Genomic DNA, 14,924 nt, shown 5'->3' with positions numbered 1-14,924 from the left:
CAAATTCCACCACAAGATTCTTGTTTACTTAATCGGATAAGATTTTCGATAATATCTTTCAAAAGTCATAAAATCCCCCTAAAACTTTTCTTGAACTCGACTTACACCATCCACCATCATATGACCTTCGCCTTGGAAATGTTCTTCCTAGCACTAAAAATAGTCTCTCCACTATTTGGAATGTCGAATGGAGCCCTCAGTCGATAATAAATTCAAACTTGAAATGAATTTTGTTTTTCAATTAATTGAGCAACTCGTTTATGACCCATTTTTGAAAATTATAACCTATATATAATCCTACTGATAATTTGATGAAACCTGGTATAATTTATTCAATAAAAAAATCATTAAAATTGTTTCTTAACATCTCTTAATGTGCGTTTAATTGCCAATTCCCTAGTAACTTATTTGTGAAAATCAATTAATGAGTGGGTCATTTGTAATTTTTGAAATTGAATGACATATTCATAACCTTACTAATAATTTGAGGGACTTCTGATAAAATTTATCCTTTAGTTATATATGAATGGAAGAAAATTTGTAGGGTAACCTATATTTTTGTGTGCGTGTATGTCTTGGTTTCTTTGGTTTTATTGAATGGAACAAATTCGGTCACTCCATACACTTGGTTGCAGTATCGCTTTTTGTTCCTAGAAAACAAGCTTAGCTGAAAATATGTATGAGTGATTTTATTTTAAGGGTTATTTGTAAAACAAGTGCTTAAATTATATCTTTTATTTGTAAAATTAACCCATACGCAAAGGGGGGAAAACAAGAGAGGAAATGTGTTATCTGGTGGTCCAATTTTATGAATTCTGATAAGAGTAAACAAAAGGTTGTTTTCATTTCATGTCCATTGTCTCAACAGCCTTTGATTATTTATATTTTCTATAGACAAGTTTGTTATCCAGCAATCTCTAAACGTTTTGATCAAATTTATGAAAAAAATAAACATGAAAGTGAAAATACTATTTTTATTATTATTATTTTGCATTAGGGAAAGAAAAATGTTGCCTAAAGTTCCATCACTCAGCTTTATTTGTTTGAACATTGGTGAAAAAGTAAAATAACAAAATCAAAATAATAATGCAATTTCTTATTCTTGAACTTGTTACTTTTTTAATATGATTATTAAAATTATTGCCACTGTAATTAATTTTTTAAATAATCTAAAGTAATTAGAAGATAATATCTATTTATAATATCTCTTAACCATTGATAACATATATATCTGTAGACGTAACTGTTCAAGTTCGAACCCCTAATAAAAAAAATCTCTCTTCAATCACTAATTTGGATGAATTTGATCTTATCTCATTTACATATGGTCTTCTCTTACTTTTTGATGGATTGACTACGATGTAACTTTGTCATTGTTGCAAGTCTTGATCGCATCGAGTATTCTTGGAGACACTTATTTGGCATCCTTATCTAGAAGTTATAAGAAACACCGGAACAACTTTGTCTTTAATGGCTAAATATGATCATATGTGTAAATAATCAGGCGGTCAGGTCTTGGACTGGCAACATTAAATCCAACCAGCAAAACTCCGTAACGCGTAGAGGGGTGGGCTGCAGTGGAGCTCGTTGGAAACCACCTTGTGCATGAACTTTTAAACTCAATACCGATGGCGCCGTCAACCCCTCGACGATGAAGGCCTCTTGTGTTGGACCTATACGTGTCAATTAATGCGCTTGGGGTTACATGTTACATTAGGAATATTGGCTATTGTTCGATCCTTCAAGCCAAGCTTTTGGACGGTCTTGAAATAGCGTGGAACCACGAAATCCATTGGTTGAAAGTGAAATTGGATAACATGGAAACTGTGCAAAGCTTGAATTATATTCCTTAATCGGATGAGGCTGTTATTATTAGGAGGATACTACGAATGCTCAATCGTCCATGGAACATCACGATCATGGAAGGGGTTGACACTTTTATATTTGATGCTATGGATACAGTCGACAATCGAAGAGTTGACACTTTTATAGAATTATCTCAATCTGGTATGTCGTGTGAAGTTTTGGAAAACCCTAGATCTGTCGCCATGGTAGGGGTTGAGAATGGCAAAGCCCCTTCGAAGATCCCTATGCCTCATACCCTGTCTTTTAAGGAAACCCTAACGAGAAAGAACTCTAATCATTTCATTCTAGATGAGTCTATCATCGATGATGGAGAAATTGAACTGGTTGAGGTAGACTCATTTCAATTAATTTTAATTGTATGTTTTAATTTATTTCAATTTAGTCCTTTATTTAAGCTGCATTGTAGTAATCTTAAAATAGTTCTAGTCACTACAACAAAACAGGAATATAGCAGCGTTTGTCGTGGCGTTTTCAAAGAAAACACCACTAAATTTATACATACCGCTGTGTTTATATCCAAAATGCCACAAAATGATAACATTAACGACGCTTTTCCATAAACGCCGCTAAAACCAGTACTTTAGCGGCGTTTGTGAATATAAGTATTTTAGTGGCGTTTTTAGATAAACACCGCTGTAGGGTGCGCATATTGTGACGTTTTTAGACAAGCGCCACTAAAACCTAGTACTTTAGTGGCGTTTCTAAACAAAGGCTGCAAAAGAATCATTCTTTAGTGGCATTTTTAAACAAACACCGCAAAAGAATAGTTCTTTAGTGGCGTTTTTGAAACAAATGATGCAATAGTACATAACGTTTGTGGCATTTTTTTTAAAAAGCCGCAATATGTTGAATCGTTAGTGGCGTTTTGTTTAAAAACGTCGCGATAGTTTGTTTTATAGTGACATTTGGTTTAAAAAACCCCGCAAAATTTTATAAAACCCCCCAATCTCGATCAGTGCTGTCTCTTTCTCTGTCAAATGTTTCAAGTGTTGTAAACCCTAACTGAGCTGCCAAATCCCTCTTCCTCGCACAACCCTCATAGTGCAGGCCCTTTTTAATTCTAAGTCGGTTCTGGTTCCTCATGTCTACTGGAAATAGAAGGGGTAAGTGATGTGTTTTGCTTTCTATATTTGTTAGTTTTAATGTTGCATGGAATGTGCTAATACTATTCGTTATTTGAAGTAATTTGAATCATTATGTGGTAATTTGCGTGTATGAATTTGTTTGAGTAGTGTGAAGGATTGCAATTTTGTGTTGGTCCTTAAATCAAATATTTTTAGCGGCGTTTTCAAAGCAAACGCCACTAAATTTATACACATCGCGACGTTTATATCCAAAACACCACTAAATGATAACATTAATGGTGTTTTTCAACAAACACCGCTAAAACTCGTACTTTAATTTCAGAATTCAAACCAAACACATCGATGGAAAAAGTTTAATTTCAATTTGCATTTGCATAAATGTAATGCTAATATTTTGTTGCTTACTTTCTCTAAAATATTAGAAATTAACATTAGAAATTGATATTCTAGAAATGCGAAATGGATAAGATTTTATATCTTAATTGATTAATATAACACCCCTAACCCGTATCCGACCCGAATATGAGTCCAAGGTGTCACATTGAATTTTCAAACTTTGACACTTAAAGAAAAACAAGGAAATTTTAAACTTTCATTAAAACAAAATATGTTAATTTACATAAGAGAGACCACGAAATACAAAATCAATCAGAGCATTCGTAATTAACAACTTATTACATACCAACACTCTATGCATAACCCAAAATGCCTACTTTGTCAATTACTTCTGATCTGATCCTTTAGTAGTGATGCTGTTCTTGTCACTTCTAGTACTGCTCTTCTTGTTTCTTGGTACGTACGTGTAAATCACTTACACGCTAAATCATAGACTTAGTGAGGCAATAAATAAACATGTAACAATAGATTCATGAATATGCATTTTTACCTTATGATCATGATATTTCAATATGCATGTATTTATTACAGTAAACATATATAATCATATCATGCACTTATAAGACTTACCTTCTTGTACCATTTTCACTTTAATTTATTTTTCATTTGCCCATGTACATTATTGAGAACAAAGGTACGTGAGTACATTGAGGTTGTGCACTAACGTTGTCACCACAGCTCGATAAATTCCCATTAGGGGCAGTGAATATTTGTCCCAAAGGACCATTACATCCCGAAGGACCACTGGATATATCCCGAAGGACACTGTAACCCTCGACTCTTGGCATGCTAACTATACCTACAGCTCTCATATCATATAACATGGGCTTAAATATGAGTACATTTCTCATTTCATATCTCTCTCATCATTTTTCATATAAACACATATAATCATTTCCATTATTCCACATACCTGGATTGTATTCTCTGGCAATGACATTCGTTCATTCAATATCATATTAACACATAATGAATTATACATGCAATCATTATCATAATAGTATATGTATGCGTGTACATGAGTATAGAATCATGAATTCAACTATCATAGATAGACTTATCACAAGTCTTGTCTCTATACACTTTAACTATAAAATACACTCACCTTAACCTTGTTTTGATTCGATTCTAGTCATTTGATTGTTCCGGAACAAGATTATATTCTATATCTACATAGTAATACATTGATACATATCAGAATACTAATTGATATATTCTAAATTATTACTTCTTAGGCTAAAAAGGAAGTTATTTTCATATTTTAATGAAGGTATGCATCGATGCACTCAACAGTGTATCGATGCATCTCTTAACGGGTGCATCGATGCACTACCTGTGCATCGGTACACAAATCCCATTCGATTTTTGAATATTAAGGGGTGCATCGATACACTGATGGCATTCGATGTTTTTATTTTAAAGGAGTGCATCGATACACTTCATGTGCATCGATGCACCTTCAACAATTTCTGGAATTTTATCCTTGATGCATTGTTACACAACAATGGATGTGTATCGATGCAATCTGCCCAGAATTCACTTCTTGAACCCGAAAACTTATCCATTTTAGCTTAAATCCTTCATCTTTCATTCTCTTTTATATTCTTAACTCTAGTATACATACTTAAACCAATCTATACTAATTTATTTCATCTTAAACTTCAAAATCCTATCCTCCTCATGAAATTCAAGAATTATACAAACTTTGCAACATGATTTAATTCCACTTCTAACACTTAATATGTCTTAACTAGATTGATGACAAGTCAAATTTAACTTCCAATTCTAGATATGAACTATATTCCATGTTGAGTTAATCGTTCGACGAATATGGCCAAGAGGGGGGTGAATTGGTAAATAAAAATTTCGGTGGAAGCTATGCAGAAAATTGAAAGTAATTGCACATCGATTTAGAGTGGTTCGACTTTCTCAACCAAAGTCTACGTCCACTACCTTAACTATCCACACTAAGGATTTTCCACAAATTCACTAATTTGTCTTTCTTTTGAGGACAAAGAGTAACCTTACAAATCCCTCAAGAATTATACCCCAAATTCTTGAGAACACTCTCTCCCAAAGATAAGATTACAAATTTGCAAACTTACAAGGAAATCCTCACAAGGTAGATTGTTTGCAGAATTCTAGAACAAAGAAAAGAACACTCAAGAATGAATACAATTGAGTACAAGTAGTGTTCTTGAAGGCAAAACAAATATTGATTGAAAAATAGGCTTGAAATGCTCAAACTTGAGGTTTGATGCTATCTCTTTGATTCTCTCTTGATTCTAGTTGCTTGTTGTTTCTTGTTGTTGATCAATGGCTTCTAAGCTTGTTTAAATACACCTTCAAATGATTCTGAACATTGGGGATGCTTAGTGGAGTCAATAGAGCCGTTTAAGTGTGAAAATAATTAATAAATTCAGTTGGGAGCGTCAATGTATCGATGCATACCCATGGTGCCTCGGTGCATCATTGTAAAATTCAAATATTTTGACCGTTGGACCCTTAGTGCATCGGTGCACTAAGAGTGCATCGATGCATCAGGTGCATTCGATGTTTCAAAATAGCCAGAGTGCATCGATGCATGGCTGGTGCATCGATGCATCAAATGCATTCGATGTTTTCATAAAATTCTGAGTGCATCGATGCATAGTATGTGCATCGGTGCATGAAATTCATTCGATGTTCAATTTATTCATGGTGCATCGATGCATGGCTTGGTGCATCACTCTGAAAAATTGATTTTAGGCTTGATTTTGGTTCAAAATACTTTGTGAAAATTGTTTAAAAAATATATTAAGTATAAAATACAATTTTACACATTTAGTAAGGTTTGAAATTGATCTTGAAAGGCTTGGAGTAATATTTTGATATTCGATTAATTAGATTGAATATACTTAGAAAATCATTTGTAAAATCTTAAAATTCATTTAAACTTAATTTGTTATATCGAAACAAAAATGTTTTCAACAATCTCCCCCTTTTTGATATAACAAAACATTTGTGTTATTTTAAGATTTTCTAAAAATTTTGAAATCAATTTTTGAAAAATTAAGTTTGAAATTACTGCCCCTTACTTTAACACTTCTCCCCTTTAAAACATTTTAACACTTAACACTTCTCCCCCTTTTTGTTAAATCAAAAAGACTCAAAAATTGACTTAAACAAGGTTTTGAGAACATAGCCAATTGATTATAAGTATATATATATAGCTTAAGCTGCTAAGATCACAATCAAAAGAGAGATTAGCCATTAGTTTCATAATCAATATTCATAAACAAATGTGAAATGGCATAATTGGTCATATATGTCTATTGATGCAAAAATAAGAAAATTCAACCAAACCAAATATATATATTAAGTTCAAAATCCAATCATTCAAACCATAAAAAATTCAAACATTTAACAATTCAAAACAAACAATCCAAAAACATCAAAACAATCCAAGATTAAAATACTAAGAAAGCATGGAGAAAAGGTCTAATCTATTGAAGGATCGGGAGGAGGAGGATAATGAACTCGAACTTCAAGAGTGAGTGCGTCCATATGTTCGTGCATCTCCCGCTGAAACTCAGTAATCTGAGACTCCATGGAAGAAAACTGCAGATCAAACGACTCAAAGAAAGATCGAAAATATGTTGGCATTTGATCTTCTTGCCATGCTGGTTTCGGTGCAGGCTCATCGTCTTGTACGTGATCGTCGATATCTTGCATAAGCTGTTGAAACTCAGGATCATCGTCAGTAGCCAGTGCCAGAGGAGGAGGAGGAGGAGCACGAGAAGAGCTAGGAGCAGCTCGTGAAAAACTAGCTCCCGGGGTCTGCTTTCCCGGTCGAAAAACCCAAAGACCGGTTTCCTCATCTTGTTTCCAATCCACTTTCTTCAAGGAAGTAAGATTGATTTGGTTTTAGAGAGGGATAGGATTGTCGAGAGAGACGTCTAGACCAAGTTTGATAAAGAGGTTACTAAGAAGACATCCATAAACTAATGTTTCGACATGTTTTGAAGGAACAATGTTTATGACATCAACTAGTTGACTGAAGATAATGTGGGGTATATTGATTTTGATTTTATTCTTGAGACAGTGCATCCACCACAAATCCCTATTACGAAGAGTGGAGTGCCTACCTCCGGATGATCTAAACCACCAAGATATCATCAGATGAAGAAACGATCGTGATGAGATCGTAGAGTACTAACACTAGCGTTTGGAACATAGGGATAATCTACAGTTTCATTCTCATTATATATCCCATCATCATCTAACCCAAAACGGAAAGCTATAGTCTCGGGGTCAATATTAATATATTGGCCTAAAAGATAATATCTAATGGCTATAGTTTCACATTGAGTTTCGTTTTGAATACATACCACATTGGAATAGAAAATGTGGACTAATTGTTGATACACGATAGGTTTGAGCTGAAACAATTTATCAAACTTCCAAGCTTTAAGAATCAGAAGGTATTTAAAGTTAATATCTATCATAGTTTAAAGAGAAGGAATACGCTATTCCCGGATTCTATAGGTTTGAAAAGAATTTCTGTACCTAGAGTACAATTCGTCTATACGACGCTCAGACATGTTAAAACAAGTTCCTAATAGAGATGTAGGTGGAGGAGGAACGAGATTAGGAGGTTGGCTTGAACGAGAACGACTCGACGAAGTCCTAGGACGTTTGAGATTAGACATGGTTTAGGAATCGAAAAAAGGAATATAACCTGCAATTTGAAACACATGTATGCAATTTAATCAATCCCAAAACTCAATTGAGTCCTCAATAATTCAAGGTTCGCTAAATCAGATCCTAATGGGCAAGGTTTTGAAAACTATTTGAAAATAATCATAATATGTATAGTTTTCATGAAAACAACATAATTAAATCAAAAACATCAAATTTAAAATTGATTTCAGATTTTTTATTTTTTTAATTTCGAAAATTCACAAATATTTTGAAAATTTATGAGTTTTTGATGAAATTAGTTGTAAAAACTAGTTTGTAATCATCAAACTATCAATGCTCAATATAATGTTCATCATAGAACTAATTAAAACTAGTCATAATATCATAAATCGATAAAATAGAGTTTTTGAAATATTACCTTGAAAATTTCAGATTTGAGAGGAATGTGATGTTGTATTGCACGATTTGATGATAAATGCAGGATTAGGAGTTGAAAAACTCAAAGATTCTGACAAATTTTCGTTGATTTAGAGCAAGAGAAGAGTTTAGAGAAGAAGAGAGGCGTACGACTAGAGAGAGTTTAGTTTAAGGTTTAAAGTAAATGAGAAAAATAAGCCTTTTAAACCCAAAACCCGACGGATGCATCGATGCATGACCCTGTGCATCGATGTACATTCAAGGCGTGCATCAACATGATGAATCGATGCACATTCAAAGGGATGCATCGATGCACTGTTAAGTGTATCGATGCATGAAGCACAAAAATGTCAAAAATCTGTTTCAAACACTTAAAATGCTAAATTAATTAGCTCTAATGGTATTGGCAACTCATATATTGAAAATTAATCATGTTTAATCAATCAAATTAATCCTTAAGATTCATTTGAACATAAAATTAATTTTCTCTAAAGAACATAAACTCCCCCTAACTAATAGTAATGAATGCAATAAAAAATTATCATTATATGCATTTTTCATTTTATTTTTAAAAATGCTAAAATCATTTTAAACACTAAGTGAAGATAGGTTAGTTAAACCTAATTCTTTCCTAAGTGTCCAAAATATTTCTTTGTCTAAAGGTTTTGTAATGATATCCGCTAATTGGTGCAAAGTATCAACAAATTCTAGAACTACATATTCCTTAGCGACATGGTCTCTAATGAAGTGATGTCTAATTTCAATATGCTTAATTCTAGAGTGTTGTATGGAATTTTTAGTGAGACAAATAGAACTAGTATTGTCGCACTTGATAGGAATGGAACATACTTCAATTCCATAATCAAAAAGTTGTTGTTTCATCCATAAAACTTGTGCACAACAACTACCGGCTGAAATATATTCCGCTTCAGTGGTAGATAATGCAACACAATTTTGTTTCTTTGAAAACCAAGAAATCAACATATTTCCAAGGAATTGGGAAAAATTCCTTCATCACTTTTAGCATCAAATTTGCCAAGATTGTCTTTACCGTTGTTTAAAACAAAACATTTACATCCAAAAGGATGAAAATAGCTAATGTTAGGCTTTTTATTTTTGAAAATTTCATATGGAATTTTCTTTAAGATTGGCCTAATCATTACTTGATTTACAACATAACAAGTGGTATTTGTGGCTTCCGCCCAAAAATATTTTGGCAAATTGTTTTCACAGAGCATGGTTCTAGACATTTCTTCTGAAGTTCAATTTTTCCTCTCAACAACTCCATTTTGTTGAGGGGTTCTAGGTGCTGAAAAATTATGACTAATACCATTAGAATTACAAAAATCAGTAAATCCAAGATTTTCAAATTCAGTTCTATGATCACTCCTAACACTAGTTATAGAGTAACCTTTTTCGTTTTGGATTACTTTTGAAAACGTGATGAATTTTTCTAATGCTTCATCTTTAGTAATTAAGAATAGAACCCAAGTATATCTAGAATAGTCATCTACCAAGACAAATGCATATTGTTTTCCACCCAAGCTAGTAGGTCTAGTTGGCCCAAAAAGATCTATATGGATCAATTGTAATACTCTACTAGTTGATACATCATTAATGGATTTAAAATAAATTCGCTTTTGTTTTCTTTTAGCACAAGCATCACAGATTTTATCATTATCAAATTTAAGCTTAGGCAACCCTCAAACTAAATTTACTTGAATTAGCCGTTGTAAAACACTCATACTAGCATGATCTAGTCTCATATGCCATAACCAACTATCATGCTCATCCTTAGCAACTAGGCATAAATTAGTCATATCAATAGAGTCTAAATGCACCATGTATATGTTTACTATTCTATGACCAACAAGCATAATTCGATTAGATGCAATGTCAATAACTTTACAACCATTAGTTTCAAACATGACATTAAATCCTTTATCACATAATTGACTAATACTCAAGAGATTATGCTTTAATCCATTCACATATAAAACATTTTTAATTTGTATGGAAGAGGTATTACCTATAGTACCTATACCTTCGATGTGACCTTTTGAATTATCACCAAAAGTCACTTTTCCTCCATTTTTGGTGTTAAGCTCTATGAACCGGCTTTTTTCCCCGGTCATGTGTCTTGAGCATCCACTATCAAGGTACCATGAGTTTGAATTTGATTCCCGTACCTTGTAGCAATGCTCCTTTTCCTACAAACATAGATTAATTTCTAATTTTTGGTACCAAATTCTTTTGGGTCCATATTTATTAGTTTCCAAAATCCTAGTCCCCTTAGGTATCCATTTGTGTAGGATATCTTTATCTTTAGTAGTAATGAGTCCTTTAGGAACCCATATACTTCTAACGATTTTTCCATTAGAGGTTCTTCGGGGACCTCTATGATTTTTGTTTTTAAAACTTTTTCTAACAAAGTTGGATTTTGAATTTTCTCCATTTTCAAAACGTTTTGTTCCATCTTTATCAAAAGAAGTTTTAAGATCATCAATTTTCTTTTGATGATCATCATTGACATTCGAAAGTAAATTTTGCAAATCCAAATTTTTCTTTTTAAACTCTTCTAGTTTGATTTACAAATCTTTGATTTTACTTTCAAGATCGTTGTTGGTTTTGGATATGAGTTTATTTTCATTTTTCAATTTTGAAACATCATTTTTATATTTTAAAAAAAATTCTCATAATCCGAAGCCAACCCATTATATTCCTCTAATAGCTCATCATAAGATAAATCATCAAATTCAGATGAGTTAGAGGTTACCTTAAAATCTTCCCTGAATGCCATCAAGCACAAGTTTGCTACTTCTTGTTCCTCTTCATCGGAACCCTCTTCATCGCTCCATGTAGCCACATGAGCCTTGTGCTTATTTTTTGATTGACACTTTCTCTTTAATTGTGGGCAATCATATTTGACATGCCCCGGCTTTTTGTATTCATAGCAAATGATATGGTACTTCTCTTTTGGTTCATTTTTGAGGCCTTCATTTCGTTTGAATTTTCTTCCTCGGTAAGGTTTCATCATTTTTCTGAACCGTTTGGCAAATAATGCCATTTCCTCGTCATTGTCATCTTCATCCGAATCACTCTCATCTTTTATGGATTTGAGGGAAACTCTAATGTTTTTCTTATTCTCCTTCTCTTTTGGTGTCTTGTCAATCTTATCGAGGTCCACCTCATCTTCAAGCATCATTTCATGAGTGAGGAGGGAACCGATTAGCTCTTCAAGAGTTAAGGCCTTTAGGTTCTTAGCCTCGATGATTGCAGTCTTCTTGGATTGCCATGATTTTGGAAGTGAGTAAACTAACTTCCTCACAAGCTTTTAGTTTGGAATGATCTCTCCATATGATTTGAGGCCATTGACAATCGTTAAGAATCTATCCGTCATAGCTTTGATATCTTCATTTGGTTTCATCCTAAAATTTTCATAGCTGTGTGTTAGAAGATTAATTTTAGATTCTTTTAACTCGTCAGTGCCTTCATGAGTGACTTGTAGTTTATCCCATATTTTTTTGGCGGTTGTACAAGATAAAACTCTTCCATATTCATCTGGTCCAAGAGCACAAAATCTGATATGGATTGCTTTGGAGTTGAGCTAGAACATTTTTGTCTCTTCGTCACTCAACAATCTTGGATGAGTGAGAGGCTTGATATATCCGTCTTCTACAACATTCCATGCTCCCATGTCACTTGCTTGAATGAAATACATCATCCTATTCTTCCAATAGGCATAGTTAGCTCTATTGAAGAAAGGAGGCTTGTTGATGGGCAACGAATCAAGACTAGAGTCGACATTTGAAGTAGAGGCCATTGATGACTTGACAATCGATGTAACTCTTCCCGAATCGACTCAAGAGGTGATTAAACCTTCAAATGAGTGAGGCACTGATATCAATTGTTGAGTTAATCGATCGACGAATATGGCCAAGAGGGGGGTGAATTGGCAAATAAAAATTTCGGTAGAAGCTATGCAGAAAATTGAAAGTAATTGCGCAGCGATTTAGAGTGGTTTGACTTTCTCAACCAAAGTCTATGTCCACTACCTTAGCTATCCACACTAAGGATTTTCCACAAATTCACTAATTTGTCTTTCTTTTGAGGACAAATAGTAACCTTACAAATCCCTCAAGAATTATACCCCAAATTCTTGAGAACACTCTCTCCCAAAGATAAGATTACAAATTTGCAAACTTACAAGGAAATCCTCAAAAGGTAGTTTGTTTGCACATTTCTAGAACAAAGAAAAGAACAGTCAAGAATGAATACAATTGAGTACAAGTAGTGTTATTGAAAGAAAAATAAATATTGAATGAAAAATAGGCTTGAAATGCTCAAATTTAAGGTTTGATGCTTTCTCTTTGATTCTCTCTTGATTCTAGTTGCTTGTTGTTGATCAATGGCTTCTAAGCTTGTTTAAATACACCTTCAAATGATTCTGAACATTGGGGATGCTTAGTGGAGTCAATAGAGCCGTTTAAGTGTGAAAACAATTAATAAATTCAGTTGGGAGCGTCAATGCATCGATGCATACCCATGGACCATTACATCCCGAAGGACCACTAGATACGTCCCGAAGGACCCCTGGATATATCCCGAAGGACCACTGTAACCCTCGACTCTGGGCATGCGAACTATACCTACAGCTCTCATATCATATAACATGGGCTTAAATATGAGTACATTCCTCATTTCATATCTCTCTCATCACTTTTCATATAAACACATATAATCATTTCCATTATTCCACATACCTGGATTGTATTCTCTGGCAATGACATTCGTTCATTCAATATCATATTAACACATAATGAATTATACATGCAATCTCTATCACAATAGTATATGTATGCATGTACATGAGTATAGAATCTTGAATTCAACTATCAGAGATAGACTTATCACAAGTCTTGTCTCTATACACTTTAACTATAAAATACACTCACCTTAGCCTTGTTTTGATTCGATTCTAGTCCTTTGATTGTTCCGGAACAAGATTATGTTCTATATCTACATAGTAATACATTGATACATATTAGAATACTAATTGATATATTCTAAACTATTACTCCTTAAGCTAAAAAGGAAGTTATTTTCATCTTTTAATGAAGGTATGCATCGATGCACTCTACAGTGTATCGATGCATCCCTTAACGGGTGCATCGATGCACTACCTGTGCATCGGTACACAAATCCCATTCGATGTTTGAATATTAAGGGGTACATGAATGCACTACTTGTGCATCGATACACTGATGGCATTCGATGTTTTTATTTTAAAGGAGTGTATCGATACACTTCATATGCATCGATGCACCTTCAATAATTTCTGGAATTTTATCCTTATGCATCGGTACACAATGGATGTGTATCGATGTACACTGCCCAGAATTCACTTCTTGAACCCAAAAACTTATCCATTTTAGCTTAAATCCTTCATCTTTCATTCCCTTTTATATTCTTAACTCCAGTACACATACTTAAACCAACCTATACTCATTTATTTCATCTTAAACTTCAAAATCCTATCCTCCTCATGAAATTCAAGAATTATACCAACTTTGCAACATGATTTAATTCCACTTCTAACACTTAATATGTCTTAACTAGATTGATGACAAGTCAAATTTAACTTCCAATTCTAGATATGAACTATATTCTAAGATTTCATTCAAGAACCTCTAATCTTTAATCTCTTCTAACTCTATCATCCTTTAATTTTAAGATAACCTAAGCTTTCCTTAATCTTAGTTATCATCTAATAATCAAAACCCAATCTTAAATTTAACAAGAAACTCAATAATCAGAAAACTCACCTTTGTTTTGCTTTACTCGTACAACGAAGAAAGAAGAAGAAAAAAACTCTGGAAGCCTTTGTGTTCTCCTCTCTTCAACCCACGTGGATTAATATATAACCCTTCCTTTCTCATTTCCTTATAAATGACATCTTTGCCCTTCTATTCCTTCTTCCTTTCAATTCAATTCTGTACAATAATTTACAAATAAATCTTTATACTATTCAATCATTCTATTTTAATCACCAAATTATAAGACTTTACAATTTAGTCACTAACCCGGTATTGAGGATGTTACAATTAATTTATAATATTATAACTAATGACAGGTTGTCGTTCAATATATTTATTAATAGTAATATTTTCACTAAAATTGTTGTTTGTTTATTACAAATATTATGCCTAGGAGAAAATTAATTGATTTACGGATTGTTCGAGCTTCTCAAGAGGATGAAGAAACAAATAATTAGGAATCGAGTGGTGTTGGATCTATGAAAGTTCCTATATTATGCCCACGAGAAAATTAAGTGATTTGCGGATTGTTCGAGCTTCTCAAGAGGATGAAGAAACAAATAATGAGGAATCGAGTGGTGTTGGATCTACGGAAGTTTCGATTACTGTTGAAAAAGTTGTACAAATTGAAGTTAATGTTCAACACTTTCTTTAATTGTTG

This window comes from Hibiscus syriacus, unplaced genomic scaffold, assembly GCF_006381635.1.
Source record: "Hibiscus syriacus cultivar Baekdansim isolate YM2019G1 unplaced genomic scaffold, ASM638163v2 tig00110223_pilon, whole genome shotgun sequence".
NCBI lineage: Eukaryota > Viridiplantae > Streptophyta > Magnoliopsida > Malvales > Malvaceae > Hibiscus > Hibiscus syriacus.
Note: the sequence above shows the minus strand (reverse complement) of the source record.